At 49.8% G+C, this 15,744-nt stretch overlaps 1 protein-coding gene across 2 annotated transcripts in view; it reads left to right on the forward strand.

Moving 5' to 3' along the window:
* GUK1 (guanylate kinase 1) overlaps window positions 1-15,744 on the forward strand; it is a 42,024-nt gene that overhangs the window by 4,992 nt on the left and 21,288 nt on the right. The window contains exon 1 of one of the 2 annotated variants that reach the window (XM_060247927.1): window positions 7,261-7,367. The exons of the other annotated variant lie outside the window; for it this stretch is intronic. The gene's annotated coding sequence lies outside the window, so the exon portion shown is untranslated. Of the gene's footprint in view, window positions 1-7,260; window positions 7,368-15,744 lie in introns of those variants that run through there. 2 annotated transcript variants of the gene reach the window in all.

A 15,744-nucleotide genomic window follows, 5' to 3' on the forward strand; every position in this document is an offset into this window, starting at 1 on the left:
TGGAGTTTGCAGTAGGCCCTGTACTAAGAGCCCTCTAAGCTCCTGGAGGACTGGCTACTTCGGGGGGTGGGTGGGGCGTGTAGCCTAATATGCAAAGGAGCTCCTGCTACAGAAAAAGCTCTGGCCAATTTCGCACTAGACCTTGAATCCTGGTTAAACTCTGTCCCCAAACTGACATTCTACACTAGAATCATAGAATCAGAAAAACCAACTCTATGACTCCATGATTTTAGTGTAGAGTGTCAGCTTGGGGACAGGGCTACACCAGGATTAAAGGTCTAGTGCGAAATTGGTCTCTGTTTATACCTGCTCTCTTGGTAGCTTTAAGGGTGGATTGTTCTGCAGAACGATGTCCCTGAAAGGAACTGTGAAGTTGTTACAGCATGGGTATCTAGATGTCTGTTGCTCTCCTTGGGGAATCCTAGGCAACTTAGACAGCTCTCCCATTCTCATTTTTCCTCACAACAGCCCTATGAGGCAGACTAGGCCGAAAGAGAGTGACTGGCCCAGAGTCACCCAAGTAAGCGTTTATGGGGGAGTGGAATTTGAACCCAGTTCTCTCTGATCTGGCCCTAGTCCAACTCTCTTAACTGTATTAGGGATCTCTAGCTGCAGAGTGATTTCTAGGGTACCTGTTTAGTTGCCAGTACTGGGTCTCTGTGATGCTCTATGTGAAGTGCACTATGTATAGTCCACATTTCTCACTGGAACTCAAAGCAGATGGCACAGAGTTAGTCAGGACAATCCACAGATTCAGTAAACGATGCAGGAGGATGATAGAAGTCTGACTTTGAATGTTCAAAGCGCTTAAAGACCTAAGCATAAAATAAGTATTAACACGTCATAGTAAGTGCTGCAAAAATTACATAATAAGATCCTACTTACAGTAGCTATACGCAGCAAGGCAGACCAGAGTCCTTAACCAATTATCCAAGTAGGTTAGTAAACTGTTTCGTACAGTAGAACAAAGTTTGAGTCCAGTGGCACCTTTAAGATCAGCGACGTTTAATTCTGGATATAAGTTTTAAGAACATCAGAGAAGCCATGCTGGATCAGGCCAGTGGCCCATCCAGTCCAACACTCTGTGTCACAGAAGAACATAAGAGAAGCCATGCTGGATCAGGCCAATGGCCCATCCAGTCCAACACTCTGTGTCACAGAAGAACATAAGAGAAGCCATGCTGGATCAGGCCAGTGGCCCATCCAGTCCAACACTCTGTGTCACAGAAGAACATAAGAGAAGCCATGCTGAATCAGCCCAGTGGCCCATCCAGTCCAACACTCTGTGTCACAGAAGAACATAAGAGAAGCCATGCTGGATCAGGCCAATGGCCCATCCAGTCCAACACTCTGTGTCACAGAAGAACATAAGAGAAGCCATGTTGGATCAGGCCAATGGCCCATCCAGTCCAACACTCTGTGCCACAGAAGAATGTAAGAGAAGCCATGTTGGATCAGGCCAATGGCCCATCCAGTCCAACACTCTGTGTCACAGAAGAACATAAGAGGAGCCATGTTGGATCAGGTCAATTGGCCATCCAGTCCAACACACTGTGCCACAGAAGAACATAAGAGAAGCCATGTTGGATCAGGCCAGTGGCCCATCCAGTCCAACACTCTGTGTCACAGAAGAACATCAGAAAAGCCTTGTTGGATCAGGTCAATTGGCCATCCAGTCCAACACACTGTGCCACAGAAGAACATAAGAGAAGCCATGTTGGATCAGGCCAATGGCCCATCCAGTCCAACACTCTGTGCCACAGAAGAACGTAAGAGAAGCCATGTTGGATCAGGCCAATGGCCCATCCAGTCCAACACTCTGTGTCACAGAAGAACATAAGAGAAGCCATGTTAGATCAGGTCAGTGGCCCATCCAGTCCAACACCCTGTGTCATACAGTCGCCAAAAAAAACCCAGGTACCATCAGGAGGTCCACCAGTGGGGCCAGAATTCCAGAAGGCCTCCCACTGTTGCCCCCCAAGCACCAAAATTACAGGGACAGAAGAGAAGCCAAGTTGCATATGGCCAGTGGCCCATCCAACATTCTGTGTCACACAATGGCCAAAACACTGGTCCAACAATGGGCTATTGGAGTGGTCCAACATGGCTTCTCATGTTCTTCTCATGAGTCTAGAATGCTGCCTGGCCCAGCTGATCAAAATATGCAACTGATCTGCAGTTGCAGGCCACAGAGAACAGGTGTGTTATAACCAAGCTACCTGCAGAAGAAGAGATCATGTATAACAAACCTACCTTCACCTTTTCCAAAGTCACTACTGACCAGTACAGTTTCAGGTAACAGCCATGTTGGTGGGCAGTACAACAGCTCTCCGGAGTCTCAGACAGAGGTCCTTCCCATCACCTAGAAGAAGAAGAAGTCCATAGTTTTATACCCCACCCTTCTCTCTAAATCAGAGTCTCAGAGCGGTTTACAGTCTCCAGTTTGGTGTAGTGGTTAAGTGTGCGGACTCTTTTCTGGGAGAACCGGATTTGATTCCCCACTCCTCCCTTTGCAGCAGCTGGAATGGCCTTGGGTCAGCCAGAGCTCTAATAGAGAGCCAGTTTGGTGTAGTGGTTAAGTGCATGGACTCTTATCTGGGAGAACCGGGTTTGATTCGCCACTCCTCCCCTTGCAGCAGCTGGAATGGCCTTAAGTCAGCCATAGCTCTCTTATCTGGGAGAACCGGATTTGATTCCCCACTCCTCCACTTGCACCTGCTGGAATGGCCTTGGGTCAGCCATAGCTTGAATAGAGAGCCCGTTTGGTGTAGTGGTTAAGTGCATAGACTCTTATCTGGGAGAACCGGGTTTAATTCCCCACTCCTCCACTTGCAGCTGCTGAAATGGCCTTGGGTCAGCCAGAGCTCTAATAGAGAGCCACTTGGGAGTAGTGGTTAAGGGTGTGGACTCTTATTTGGGAGCACCGGGTTTGATTCCTCACTCCTCCACTTGCACCTGCTGGAATAGCCTTGGGTCAGCCATAGCTCTAATAGAGAGCCCGTTTGGTGTAGTGGTTAAGTGCATGGACTCTTATCCTGAAGAACCGGGTTTGATTCCCCACTCCTACACTTGCAGCAGCTGGAATGGCCTTGGGTCAGCCATAGCTCTAACAGAGAGCCAGTTTGGTGTAGTGGTTAAGTGCATGGACTCCTATCTGGGAGAACCGGGTTTGATTCTCCACTCCTCCGCTTGCACCTGCTGGAATGGCCTTGGGTCAGCCATAGCTGTGCCAGAGATTGTCCTTGAAAGGGCAGCTGCTGTGAGAGCCCTCTCAGCCCTACCCACCTCACAGGGTATCTTGTGGGGGGAGAAGATAAAGGAGATTGCAAGCCAGTCTGAGTCTCTGATTCAGAGAGAAGGTCAGGGTATAAATCTGGAATTCTTCTATCTTCTCCCCCCCACCCCAACTTACACCCTGTGAGATGCGTGGGGCTGAGAGAGCTCTCCAGAAGCTGCCTTTTCAAGGACAACTCCTGCAAGAGCTCTGGCTAACCCAAGGCAATTCCAGCAGCTGCACGTGGAGGAGTGGGGAATCAAACCCGATTCTCCCAGGTAAGAGCCCGCACACTTAATCACTACTCCAAACTGGCTTTCCTTAATTGGAGTTGCTGAGGATTTAACCTGGGACTTTCTGCATGCCAAGCAAGTGCTCTACCAGTGACCCCCTTAGGTGTATTAAGTTGGGAGAGCATCAGCTCTGATTACAGATCAAAGTTTGCGCTGCCAACATCACTGTGACTCAACTCAGCTTTCCCCTGGCCACCAGGAGTCCCCCAAAACATCTGTCCGCTCCTGCAACAGAGCTTTTCCGTTGCCAGTTGCCCATCTCGTGTGGTCATTTGGCAATAACCTTTCAGCCAGCAAACTCGCTGCGCTTCTCCCCCCACACATACACACACCTTGCCTGCCCTTCAGTTCCGCATGGCGGAAGGCCAGACAAGGTGTACCCGCGGAAAAGGGATATGCTATAAATAGGGAAGGTGATTAGAAGAATCTGAGTGAGATATCTTTATTGCAGCAACAAGGGAATTGGTGGGTAATCTTCTTTTCTCTGGATGATGAACCTCTGCGCTGAGCAGGTCCTCTTTTGATCTCTTCCAGCCTTCCTTGTCACTCCAACGTAATGTCTGTGGAACAGGTGAATAGATTTGGCTGTCCTCTGGGTGCTACATTTGATTCTTGCTCTCCACCCGCCCCGCCCCCCCCTTTATTTTTGTTCTGTGTCACGCCAAGCTTTACTACAAGCTCGAGAGAGAGAGGCTTGGATTATGGAAATGGGTCAGACGCCGTCGCAGTCTCCCATGCTGGGAGAAATCAAGTAAACATGATAAATGTTCTTAAAGTGTACAGAGTGTGTGTGTGTGTGGGGGGGGGTCTTTCCTTACCACTGTCAGTGTGGCTTTGAGAGCCAGTTTGGTGTAGTGGTTAAGTGAGCGGACTCTTATCTGGGAGAACCGGGTTTGATTCCCCCACTCCTCTGCTTGCAGCTGATGGAATGGCCTTGGGTCAGCCATAGTGGTTAAGTGAGTGGACTCTTATCTGGGAGAACTGGGTTTGATTCCTCACTCCTCCACTTGCACCTGCTGGAATGGCCTTGGGTTCGCCGTAGCTCTTGCAGGAGTTTTCCTTGAAAGGGCAGCTTCTGTCAGAGCTCTCTCAGCCCCACCCACCTCACAGGGTGTCTGTCGTGCGGGGAAAAGATGTAGGAGATTGTAAGCCTCTCTGATTCAGAGGGAAGGGTGGGTTATAAATCTGCCGTCTTCTTTTTATCGTTTGATTCCCCACTCCTCCATTTGCAGCTGCTGGAATGGTCTTGGGTCAGCTGTGGCTCTCGCAGAGCTGTCCTTGAAAGGGCAGCTTCTGTCAGAGCTCTCTCAGCCCCACCCACCTCACAGGGTGTCTGTCGTGGGGGGAGAAGATATAGGAGATTGTAAGCCGCTCTGAGCCTTTGTTTCAGAGAGAAGGGTGGGGCATAAATCTGCAGTCTTCTTTTTAGTGATTACAGTTTCAGACTTGGAATTTAGAGACCCAGGATCGAATTCACATTCTTTCATGGGGGATCTTCAGCCGGTCACACCCACTCGACCTAACCTACAGGGTTGTTGTGATGATAAAGTGGAGGAGAACAAGGAGTGGTGCTTTGAGTCTCCACCAGAGAGAAAGATGGGACAGAAATGACATCGAAATAAAATAGAAAGTAGATGTCAAATATGACTAGCTTGGGTATGAGCGGGCAAGGGGACTGGTACATTTTGTGACCATATTTGCAAGGCTGCGAGGGCTCCCCAGGACTTTGAGTTTATCCCGTTTGGTGTAGCGATTAAGTGCGCAGGCTCTTCTCTGGGAGAACCGAGTTTGATTCCCGCTCCTCCACTTGCAGCTGCTGGAATTGGCTTGGGTCAGCCTTAGCTCTTGAAGAGCTGTCCTTGAAAGGGCAGCTTCTGGGAGAGCTCTCTCAGCCCCACCCACCTCACAGGGTGCCTGTTGTGAGGGTGGAAGATAAAGGGGATTGTGAGCCACTCTGAGATTCAGAGTGGAGGGCAGGATACAGTCTTCTCCTTCTCCTCCTCCTCCTCCTCCTTCTTCTCCTTCTTCTTCTTCTCCTCCTTCTCCTCCTTCTCCTCCTTCTTCTCCTTCTCCTCCTCCTTCTCCTCCTCCTCCTCCTCCTTCTCTTCCTTCTCCTCCTTCTCCTTCTCCTCCTCCTCCTCTTTCCTCCTCCTTCCTCCTCCTTCCTCCTCCTTCCTCCTCCTCCTCCTCCTCCTCCTCCTTCTCCTTCTTCTCCTTCTCCTCCTCCTTCTTCTCCTTCTTCTCCTTCTTCTCCTCCTTCTCCTCCTCCTCCTCCTCCTCCTCCTTCTCCTCCTTCCTCCTCCTCCTCCTCCTTCCTTCTTCCTTCTTCATTTTAGTGCTATCGTATCACATCAGATTCCCAATCCTCTTGATAGCTTTGCCACCACATAGCGAACCTAAGTGCTCAGACATGCTAAAGAGAAAGTTGTATTAAAATAAATCTTTGCCTCTTCAAGAGCCAGGGAACTCTTTGCAGCATCAACACTAGTTTGCTGTAGTGGTTGGTCTAGGATCTTGGAGACCTGAGTTCTGATCCCCACTTAGTTCACTTGTTAATTTTGGAACAATCGCTCAGCCTGACCAACCTGACACAGGGCTGTTGTCAGGGGTCGTTTTGTAGGAAAACAGGTAGAATCATGGAATCATAGAGTTGGAAGGGACCTCCAGGGTCATCTAGTCCAACCCCCTGCACAATGCAGGAAACTCACAAACACCTCCCCCTAAATTCACAGGATCCTCATTGCTGTCAGAGGGACATCTAGCCTCTGTTTAAAAGCCCACCACCACCCGAGGAAGCCTGTTCCACTGAGGTCAGGAAGTTCTTCCTAATGTTGAGCTGGAAACTCTTTTGATTTAATTTCAACCCATTGGTTCTGGTCCTACCTTCTGGGACCACAGAAAACAATTCCACACCCTCCTCTATAGGACAGCCCTTTAAGTACTTGAAGATGGTGATCGTATCACCTCTCAGCCGCCTCCTCTCCATGCTAAACATCCCCAGCTCCTTCAACCTTTCCTCATAGGACTTGGTCTCCAGACCCCTCGCCATCTTCGTCGCCCTCCTCTGGACCCGTTCCAGCGTGGTGGAGCTCATCCAGAGATTGTTATGCAGCTGCACCTCCTGTTCCATGGACAAGGTGGGAAGGAGGAGGTGCAAGTCCTCTCAGAAAGGTTCAGGAGCTGTGCTCCTGTGAGCTCCTGCTGAATCCGAGGCCTGGCTGTTGTGAAGATGGGGGGGAGACTATATATGTTGCTCTGAAGTCCTTGAAGGAAGGTGGGCTAAAAATGAGGAGAGAGAAAACTGTATCAGCCTAGGGGATCTGGGACTTGAATCCGCCTGGTTTCCTCTTTTGTTCTCAGTCCCACCTCGCTCATTTGAACAACCGTGCATTTATTTCGGGATGCTCCTTTTGTTTGCTTTAAGTTCCTCCTTTGGGTTTGTTGGCTTCCTGGGGAGCCGTATGAATGCAAGATAGCAATTTTTAAAAAGCCGACGGATATTCCAAAGCCCATCACGCAGAGAGAAGCAGGGCTGTAGCTTTAAGCTGTTCAGCAACGCGGGAGGGAGGGTGGAAAGAACCAGCAAGCATGAGGCAGTGAGGGATTTGGGGGAACGGCTTCTCATTGGCCGTGTCAAGGCGAGGGATCTGTAATTAAGGCTTTAGATGCTGGCAAGCAGGTCGGCGTTCGGCTGGCTCTCTGGCTTCCTTCTCCCTTTCCTCCGCGATCAGCTTGTCGCTCGGAAAAATAAAACCGGGTCGCATTCTTGCATTTTAAAGGGAGTCCAGAACTGCCAAGAGGTAAGGTTGACAAAGTTTGGGAGTGCGGATGAGTTAGGGATCTTTGTGCCTGGCTCTAACTACCGTTTCTTGCTTTGTGTGTGTGTATTTGTGTCACGGCTGGGGCCGGGTCAGGCAAAGTCCAGAGGCAGTCCGAGGTCTGTAGCCAGTAAGCAGGAGGGTCCGAGGCGCCAAATCCGAATCACTGTAGAAGTATCGCAGGTCTGAGGTCCAGAAGCCGAGGTCAGGGAGTCCAGAAGTCCAAAGCCAAAGTCAGGGAGTCAGGAACCAAAGTCAAGCCGGAGTGGATGCTAGAATGTCAGGGAGATGACTAGTTGCTTCCACAAAGCCTCCTCCCAAAGCCCACAGCTATATAGCCCTCTGCTGGCTGTTGCCCGTTTGGGCTAATTGCTGGCTCAGGGAGGCAGCCAGGATCCTGTTACCACTCAAGCATCCTTGCTCTTAGAAGGGCCAGAATCCTCTCAGAACTCAGAGCTCAGGGAGCGTCTTGCTTGTGAGCGTGCCGCCCTCCTCCGATCCCTGAGGTCCTGCCGGAGGCGGTCACGCACACGAGCCACCCGAGAGGGCGAGGCAGGGGGGCTGGGATCTTCTCCAGCAGGAGGCAGAGGCACTGGTGCAGGTGGCAGGGGCACAGTTTCCTCATCAGACTCAACTTCCTCTGAAGGGTCCCCAGCACCCATGACAATGTGTGTCTTTCTGCCTGTCTTTTGATGCCTTGGGCCAGATAAGACGGGATTCTTCCTTAGCTTTGGACATTTGGATGGCGGGTGGGGAAACACAGTCCTTCATTACTGGTCCTAGTGGATCCCATAAAGTTCTTCCCTTATAAAGAACAAGATCAGAGTTTACCAAGATGGAAGGAGAGAGCAAATGGAAAACGACACGTCAGTACTTATACTGAAGGTCCATTTTCCTTGGAAGTGACTAGGAGACCCAGATGTGTGGGGACCGCCTTTCCTTCTGTTTTCAGAGGCTGGTCCACAGCGGATTTTCCTAGAATCTCTACAAACTTTCCAGCTGGTTCCATCCTTCATTGTCTAGCTCTCACTCAGGCAATACCGGTCCCTCCAAGGGTAAAGTGAGAGGCCCAAGTTAGAGCTGATACCTTTCCTAAAGGGCTGGGGGAGTCGACTGCAGTAAAATTACATTCGGTGGGTACAGTCTTTTGCGGATCAATGGGTCCTCTGGGCAGTTTTCTTGGGTCTTCAACTAGAGCTCGCCTCATGTCCTTCAAGAAGGTTTCTGCAGTCTCCTCGTGTCTTCCAGTCAGACAGACTTCCCAATGAGTTTTTCAAGCTCGAACATCTTCAAGAGCTGGAGCCATAGACTCAGTTACCTCACACCACTGTGGTTTAGGTCTATAATCAAGTCTTTTGTGTGGTTTCGAAGAGGAACATGAAATGGTGACACATTCTTGGCCCCAGTTTCAAAACCAGTCGCTCAAGCTCCTTCAGTTCTGGATGGGAACTCTTTCATCCATCGTAGAAATTTTAAACAGGGCGTTATTCATAGACCTCACCAAGATTCCAGGTTACATTCCAGATTAACTTCTATTTTGGACGTTTTTCAGATTTTTCAATTTGGGATGGGCACTTCCAATTTTGGGCAGTGCCGTTTTTAGTCTAGTGTCAGCTCCCGGCTCCTTCTCCAAATTGGTGGTGTCGTTAGTGGCCGCTCTTTGGAGGAGCGGCCTCCATCTTTTCCTTTATGTGGGTGACCTTTGGCTGAGTGGACCCTCCACAGAATGGAGCTGAGGACCTGCAGAGAATGATAATCCTTTGGTGCCATGAGTTTGTGATCGATTTTGAGAAGAACCATTTGTCACACACTCTAGTATTAACTTACGTGGAGGTGGTAATAGAATCATCAGAGGGAAAACTCTTCCTTCCGCCAGACTAGGTACAGGCAATAAGTGACTGGGCTCAGTGAATTCCATCTCAGCCTACCTCGAACATCATGTCCCTTTTGGGTCTCCTTGGGCCACATGATCTTAACCATCAAGATGGTCCTGTGGGAAGAACACACTTGTGAGATTTGTTGTTGTTCAGTCGCACAGTCAAGTCCGACTCTTTGCGACCCCATGGACCAAGTCATGCCAGGCCCTCCTGTCTTCCACCATCCTCCAAAGTCTGCTCAAATTCATTTTAGTTACATCAGTAATGCTGTCCAGCCATCTCCTCTTTTGCCATCCCCTCCTTTTGCCTTCTGCCTTTCCCAGCATCAGGGTCTTCTCCAGGGAGTGCTCCCTTCTCATTGGGTGGCCACAGTATTTGAGCTTCAGCTTCAGCATCTGACCTTCCAGGGAACAGTCGGGGTTGATTTCCCCTAGGACTGACTGATTGGATCTTCTTGCAGTCCAAGGGACTCTCAAGAGTCTTCTCTAGCACCACAGCTCGAAAGCATCTATTCTTCTGAGCTCGACCTTTCTTATGGTCCAACTCTCACAGCCATACATTACTACTTGTGAGATTGACGGGGGCTAATTCTTCCTTGGCAGACGTCATTAGTGAAGGGACATTGGAAAATTCTGGTTTAGAACAAGATCACCTTAATTTGGTGGTCCACCCCTTTTGAGTGACAAATCCATTCTTCCTGCACCAAAGCTGGTGGTGGAAATGGATGCCAACCTGGGGTGGAGACTGGGGAGCTCACACAAAGACACAAGTACAAGGGAATTGGTCCCTTTGGGCTCAGTTTCAACCAAGAAATTGGCCATATTTGGGAACCTTTTCCTTGACCCTTCCATCGTTTCTCCTCCAAGCATCAAATCCTCATCTGTAGGTGTCTGGTCCAACAATGTGTCAGCCAAGGCCCATGTGTACACCCCGGGGGGCACCAGGTTGAGAAGCCTTTAGTGCAAAGTCCAAGGGTCATGAGATGGTCAGAACTTCATCTACAAAGCAAAAGAGCAGATTACATTCAGGACTTGGCCAACACGGAAGTGGATTGGCTTTCCAAATCGGTCTCTGAAGCCTCTGAAGACGTTAGTTTGCAACCAGTACCTGTGTCTCCAGGCAGAAGAGATGAATGTCCTTCTCCAGCCCTGACCAGAGGGGTTTCTCTACATATTTCTTTCAATACCAGCTCTACATCAATGTCTTTGCAAGGTGAAGGAACTGGGTGCGCAAGTTGTTGGTGTTGCTCCCCTTTTTGGCACGAAAGGCTATGGTTCCTGGGTTTGGTGAGTCTGCTCGAACTTCTCCAATGTCAGTGGCCAGTTATTCTTCAGGTCCTGGGAGTTTCAAGTAAACCGCCTGGTTCGTGATCCCAGATCCTAAATCATTTACTGCTCTCGGACACAATGATTCAGTTTGTTCTAACTGCCAGTGGTATGTCCGCTTCTAGAATTTTTGACGTTTTCCTGACAGGCCTTAAGCTCCGGCGCTCTGATAGTTCTGTGAAGAATCTGAGCCCAACTCTGAAGGACGCATTGCCTTTCTTATGGAACAGTCTGACAGAAGCCTACACCCCGCAGTAGAAAATATTGTAGAATTATACTTGTACTTTATTTGTTGAAAGTATTTTAGACAAAATAAGGTCAGAATGTATTGCGTTTTTATTTTTTATTTTCTTCCCTTATTCCTACCCCCCCATCTTTTCCCTGAAACTAATAAAACTTTTGAAAACCCATCAAACAAAAGATACCCCACAGCTCCAAAAGGGCCAGCCAGGGGGGCCGTCATCTTCCATTCAAATAAGGCCGAAACACCTTGTGGTGTAAAAGAGAGGTTACTGGGAGAATGATAGTTTTTTATGCCCTTAATCAGACTTTTCCCTGCAGCCACTGTGGCCGGACCTGCCTGTCCCGCATTGCTCTTGTCAGCCACCAGCGAGCCTGCAGCAGACGTGGACTATTGCACCCTTCTTAAATCTTCGTTCGCAAAGTCAAGCCGAGAGAGAGAGAGAGAGAGAGAGAGGATGGCAGGAAGGGAAAGAGAGATTCTCTCCACCGTCTCAGACTACTAGCGCTTGGATAACCTGTTGAAATTGGTGGTAGCTTCCGGCAGGGGTCGTTTCATAGAAAAAGAGGTGCTGGAGCTCATTAGCACAACTCACTTGCCTACGCCAGACACCCCTGACGTCACCGGAAGGTGTACTAAATTATATCAGCGTCTGCCTTAAAATGCTTCTTGGATTATGTCATAACGAAACCTTCCTTTTAAATTTTTTTTTTTAATTACTTTTACTTTTTCAAATTGCTTCCTCCTTTGCGGTCGCAGTGCCGTGATGACGATTACCGTCCGTCTGCTTGATATGTTTCGACTCTTTTCCTATTTTTTTGTGTGGGGAAAGATATTTCACAAAGTTTGTTAAATCTTAAGAGTTCAGCAAAATTCTCACAGGGGGTTTGAACAATGGAGCCCAGAAGCAAGTATTTTTGTTAGGGGAGGAGGGGGGGGGGTTGTATCTAAGAAAGAAAGAACACAATAAAATGTAGAGGTTCCGGAGCTGTGCTCTGTGCTCCTGTGAGCTTCTGCCCAAAATGAGGCCTGGCTTTCGGACAGCCAAAAGAAGGAATGAAATAGAACCTCAATGTCCAGAGAGAGTGTATTTCTATATGGGAGCGACAACAGAAAGGGCCATTACCTTCAGCCCCTGTTTGAGCTTGCCATTGTCTGATGTTGCAGGAAGCTCTTCTTCTGAGCTTCCATTTCCATTTTGCGGAACCTTTGTGTTTCCCTCCCGCACCCCAACGCTTGGAATGGCTTTTCCCAAGGATAAATTGTCTGTAAAATGCCGCTTTTAAGTTTGTTTGCAGCCTCTGTGTTTCTAGGAACCTTAACCCATGTTTCTAAGGCAATGCAGCAGCTCTAACGTCATCGCTCTTGCGGTTTCGTTGGAGAAAGAAAACCCTTCTTTTATGCGCGACCGTCTCTGGAAAGCAACCTGCTTTTGAGACACGCTAAGCCACAAAGTGTAGATTAGCAAGGGACAAAAATCCCTTCTCAGCATGGGCTTTGAAGACTGCGTGTCTTCCTCGGTTTGGAAATCCAGAGTTTACAGCCCCGAGCGAGTAAGATGTGCCCATTAAATTTGCAGGGATACGTTTACTTCTATTGCCGTGTTCTGCTTCCATGATCCAAATCGTGGATAGATTTCCTTTAAAAAAAAAAAAAAAGATCCTTCCTAGAGTTCTGGATAGCCTCGTTGATTCTCTCCTCCGGCTGTTTATCCTCACGACAATTCTGTGAAGTAGGTTATGCAGGCCCTGACCCGGACGGCCTAGGCTGGCCTGATCTCTTCTGATCTGCGACGCTAAGCAGGGTCAGCCCTGGGTAGGATTTGGACGGGAAACCACCAAGGAAGTCCCAGAACGCCCTGTAGAGACCAGGGCCGGCCCTAGGCCGTCTGGCACACTAGTCAAGGATAACTCGTAGTGCCCCATCACACACACACACACGGATAACGCCACCGAGTCACATAGGGGCATCCGGTTTTTCCCTGCAGAAGGCCTGCGCCCTAGGAAATCCCCTAGTTTGAGCAGTGGCAGGGCTGGCTCGGAGCATGGGTATCCTGATCTCATCCACTCTTGGTGAGAGTCAGTTCGGTGTAGTGGTTAAGTGCGTGGACTCTTATCTGGGAGAACCGGGTTTGATTCCCCACTCCTCCACTTGCACCTGCTGGAATGGCCTTGGGTCAGCCATAGCTCTAACAGAGAGCCAGTTTGTTGTAGTGGTTAAGTGCAGGGACTCTTATCTGGGAGAACCGGGTTTGATTCCCCACTCCTCCACTTGCACCTGCCGGAATGGCCTTGGGTCAGCCGTAGCTCTAATAGAGAGCCAGTTTGGTGTAGTGGTTAAGTGCGTGGACTCTTATCTGGGAGAACCGGTTTTGATTCCCCACTCCTCCACTTGCACCTGCCGGAATGGCCTTGGGTCAGCCGTAGCTCTAATAGAGAGCCAGTTTGGTGTAGTGGTTAAGTGCGTGGACTCTTATCTGGGAGAACCGGGTTTGATTCCCCACTCCTCCACTTGCACCTGCCGGAATGGCCTTGGGTCAGCCATAGCTCTAACAGAGAGCCAGTTTGGTGTAGTGGTTAAGTGCAGGGACTCTTATCTGGGAGAACCGGGTTTGATTCCCCACTCCTCCACTTGCACCTGCCGGAATGGCCTTGGGTCAGCCATAGCTCTAACAGAGAGCCAGTTTGGTGTAGTGGTTAAGTGCAGGGACTCTTATCTGGGAGAACTGGGTTTGATTCCCCACTCCTCCACTTGCACCTGCTGGAATGGCCTTGGGTCAGCCATAGCTCTAATAGAGAGCCAGTTTGGTGTAGTGGTTAAGTGCATGGACTCTTATCTGGGAGAACTGGGTTTGATTCCCCGCTCCTCCCCTTGCAGCTGCCGGAATGGCCTTGGGTCAGCCATAGCTCTAATAGAGAGCCAGCTTGGTGTAGTGGTTAAGTGCATGGACTCTTATCTGGAGAACCGGGTTTGATTACCCACTCCTTCACTTGCACCTACTGGAATGGCCTTGGGTCAGCCATGGCTCTCGCAGAGTTGTCCTTGAAAGGGCAGCTTCTGTGGAGCTCTCTCGGCCCTGCCCACCTCACAGGGTGTCTGTAGGGGAGGAGGTAAAAGGAGATTGTAAGACGCTCTGAGATTCGGAATGGAGGGCGGGATATAAATCCTGTACCATCATAGAGGTGGAAGGGGCCTCTAGGGTCATCTAGTCCAACCCCCTGCACAATGTAGGAAACTCAGAAACATCTCCCCCTAAATTCACAGGATCTTCATTGCTGTCAGATGGCCATCCAGCCTCTGTTTAAAAACCTCCAAGGAAGGAGAGCCCACCGCCTCCCGAGGAAGCCTGTTCCGCTGAGGAACCGCTCGAACAGTCAGGAAGTTCTTCCTAATGTTGAGCCAAAAACTCTTTTGATTTAATTTCAACCCATTGGTTCTGGTCCTACCTTCCGGGGCCACAGAAAACAATTCCACACCATCCTCTATAGGACAGCCCTTTAAGTACTTGAAGATGGTGATCCTATCACCTCTCAGCCGCCTCCTCTCCAGGCTAAACATCCCCAGCTCTTTCAACCTTTCCTCATAGGACTTGGTCTCCAGACCCCTCACCATCTTTGTCGCCCTCCTCTGGACCCATTCCAGCTTGTCTATATCCTTCTTAAAATGTGGTGCCCAAAACTGAACACAATCCAGATGAGGTCTGACCAGAGCAGAGCAAAGCGACACCATCACAGCACGTGATCTGGACACCATACTTCTGTTGATACAGCCCAAAATCATCGTCATCGTACAAGTATCCGAAGCCCTTCTCTTTTCCTTCTGCCTTTAAGATTGGGTTACCAACTTCCAGATGGTACCTGGAGATCTGCTGTTTTTACAGCGGATCTCTAGATGTCCAAGATTGGTTCCCCTGGATGAAATGGCTGCTTTGGAGGGTGGACCGTAAAGCATTAAATCCTTCTAAGGTCATTCCTCTTCCCAAACTCTGCTTTCCCCAAGCTCAATCCCCCAAATTTCCAGGTATTTCCCAACCTAGAGCTGGACAGACCTGGAGCAGAGTAGGGCACTGCTGTTGGATCAGAGGAATAACGAGCTTTCAAAAGCAATTAAATAGATTTACGGAGGGTGAAGACTCTTAATGGCTACTCGCCCTGGTGAGGGGCGAGTATTCAGAGGCACTAATCCTTTGAATTCCAGAGCCAGGAGACAGCATCAGGGGAAGGCCTCGGCCTCTCTGCCCTGTTGTTGGCCCTCCAGAGGAACTGGATGGCTCCTGTGTGAGACAGAAGGCTGGACTAGATGGACCCTCCCTGGCCTGATCCAGCAGGACTCTTCTCATGTTCTTCTCAGGGGAAGGGCTTGGCCTCTCTGCCCTGCTGTTGGCCCTCCAGAGGAACTGGATGGCCCCTGTGTGAGACAGGAGGCTGGACTAGATGGTCTGATCCAGCAGGGCTCTTATGATGATCTTGTTAGAGGAAGACCTTGTCCCCTCTGCCCTGTTGTTGGCCCTCCAGAAGAACTGTTTGGCCACTGTGTGAGACAGGATGCTGGACTAGATGAATCTTCATTGGCCTGAACGAGCAGGGTTCTTCTGATGTTCCTATAAGGGGAAGGCCTCGGCCTCTTTGCCCTGTGGTGGGACCTCCAGAGGAACGCGTTGGCCTCTGTGTGAGGCAGGAGACTGGACTAGATGGACCCTCACTGGTCTGATCCAGCAGGGCTCTTCTGATGTTCTTAGGAAGGCCTCAGCCTCTGTGCCCTTTTGTTAGCCCTCAGGAGAAACTGGCTAGCCACTGTGTGAGACAGGAGGCTGGACTAGATGGACCCTCCCTGGTCTGATCCAGCAGGGCTCTTGTGATGTTCTTCTCAGGGGAAGGCCTTGTCCCCTCTGCCTGTTGTTGGCCCTCCAGAAGAAC

Source organism: Heteronotia binoei, chromosome 10 (genome assembly GCF_032191835.1).
Source record: "Heteronotia binoei isolate CCM8104 ecotype False Entrance Well chromosome 10, APGP_CSIRO_Hbin_v1, whole genome shotgun sequence".
NCBI lineage: Eukaryota > Metazoa > Chordata > Lepidosauria > Squamata > Gekkonidae > Heteronotia > Heteronotia binoei.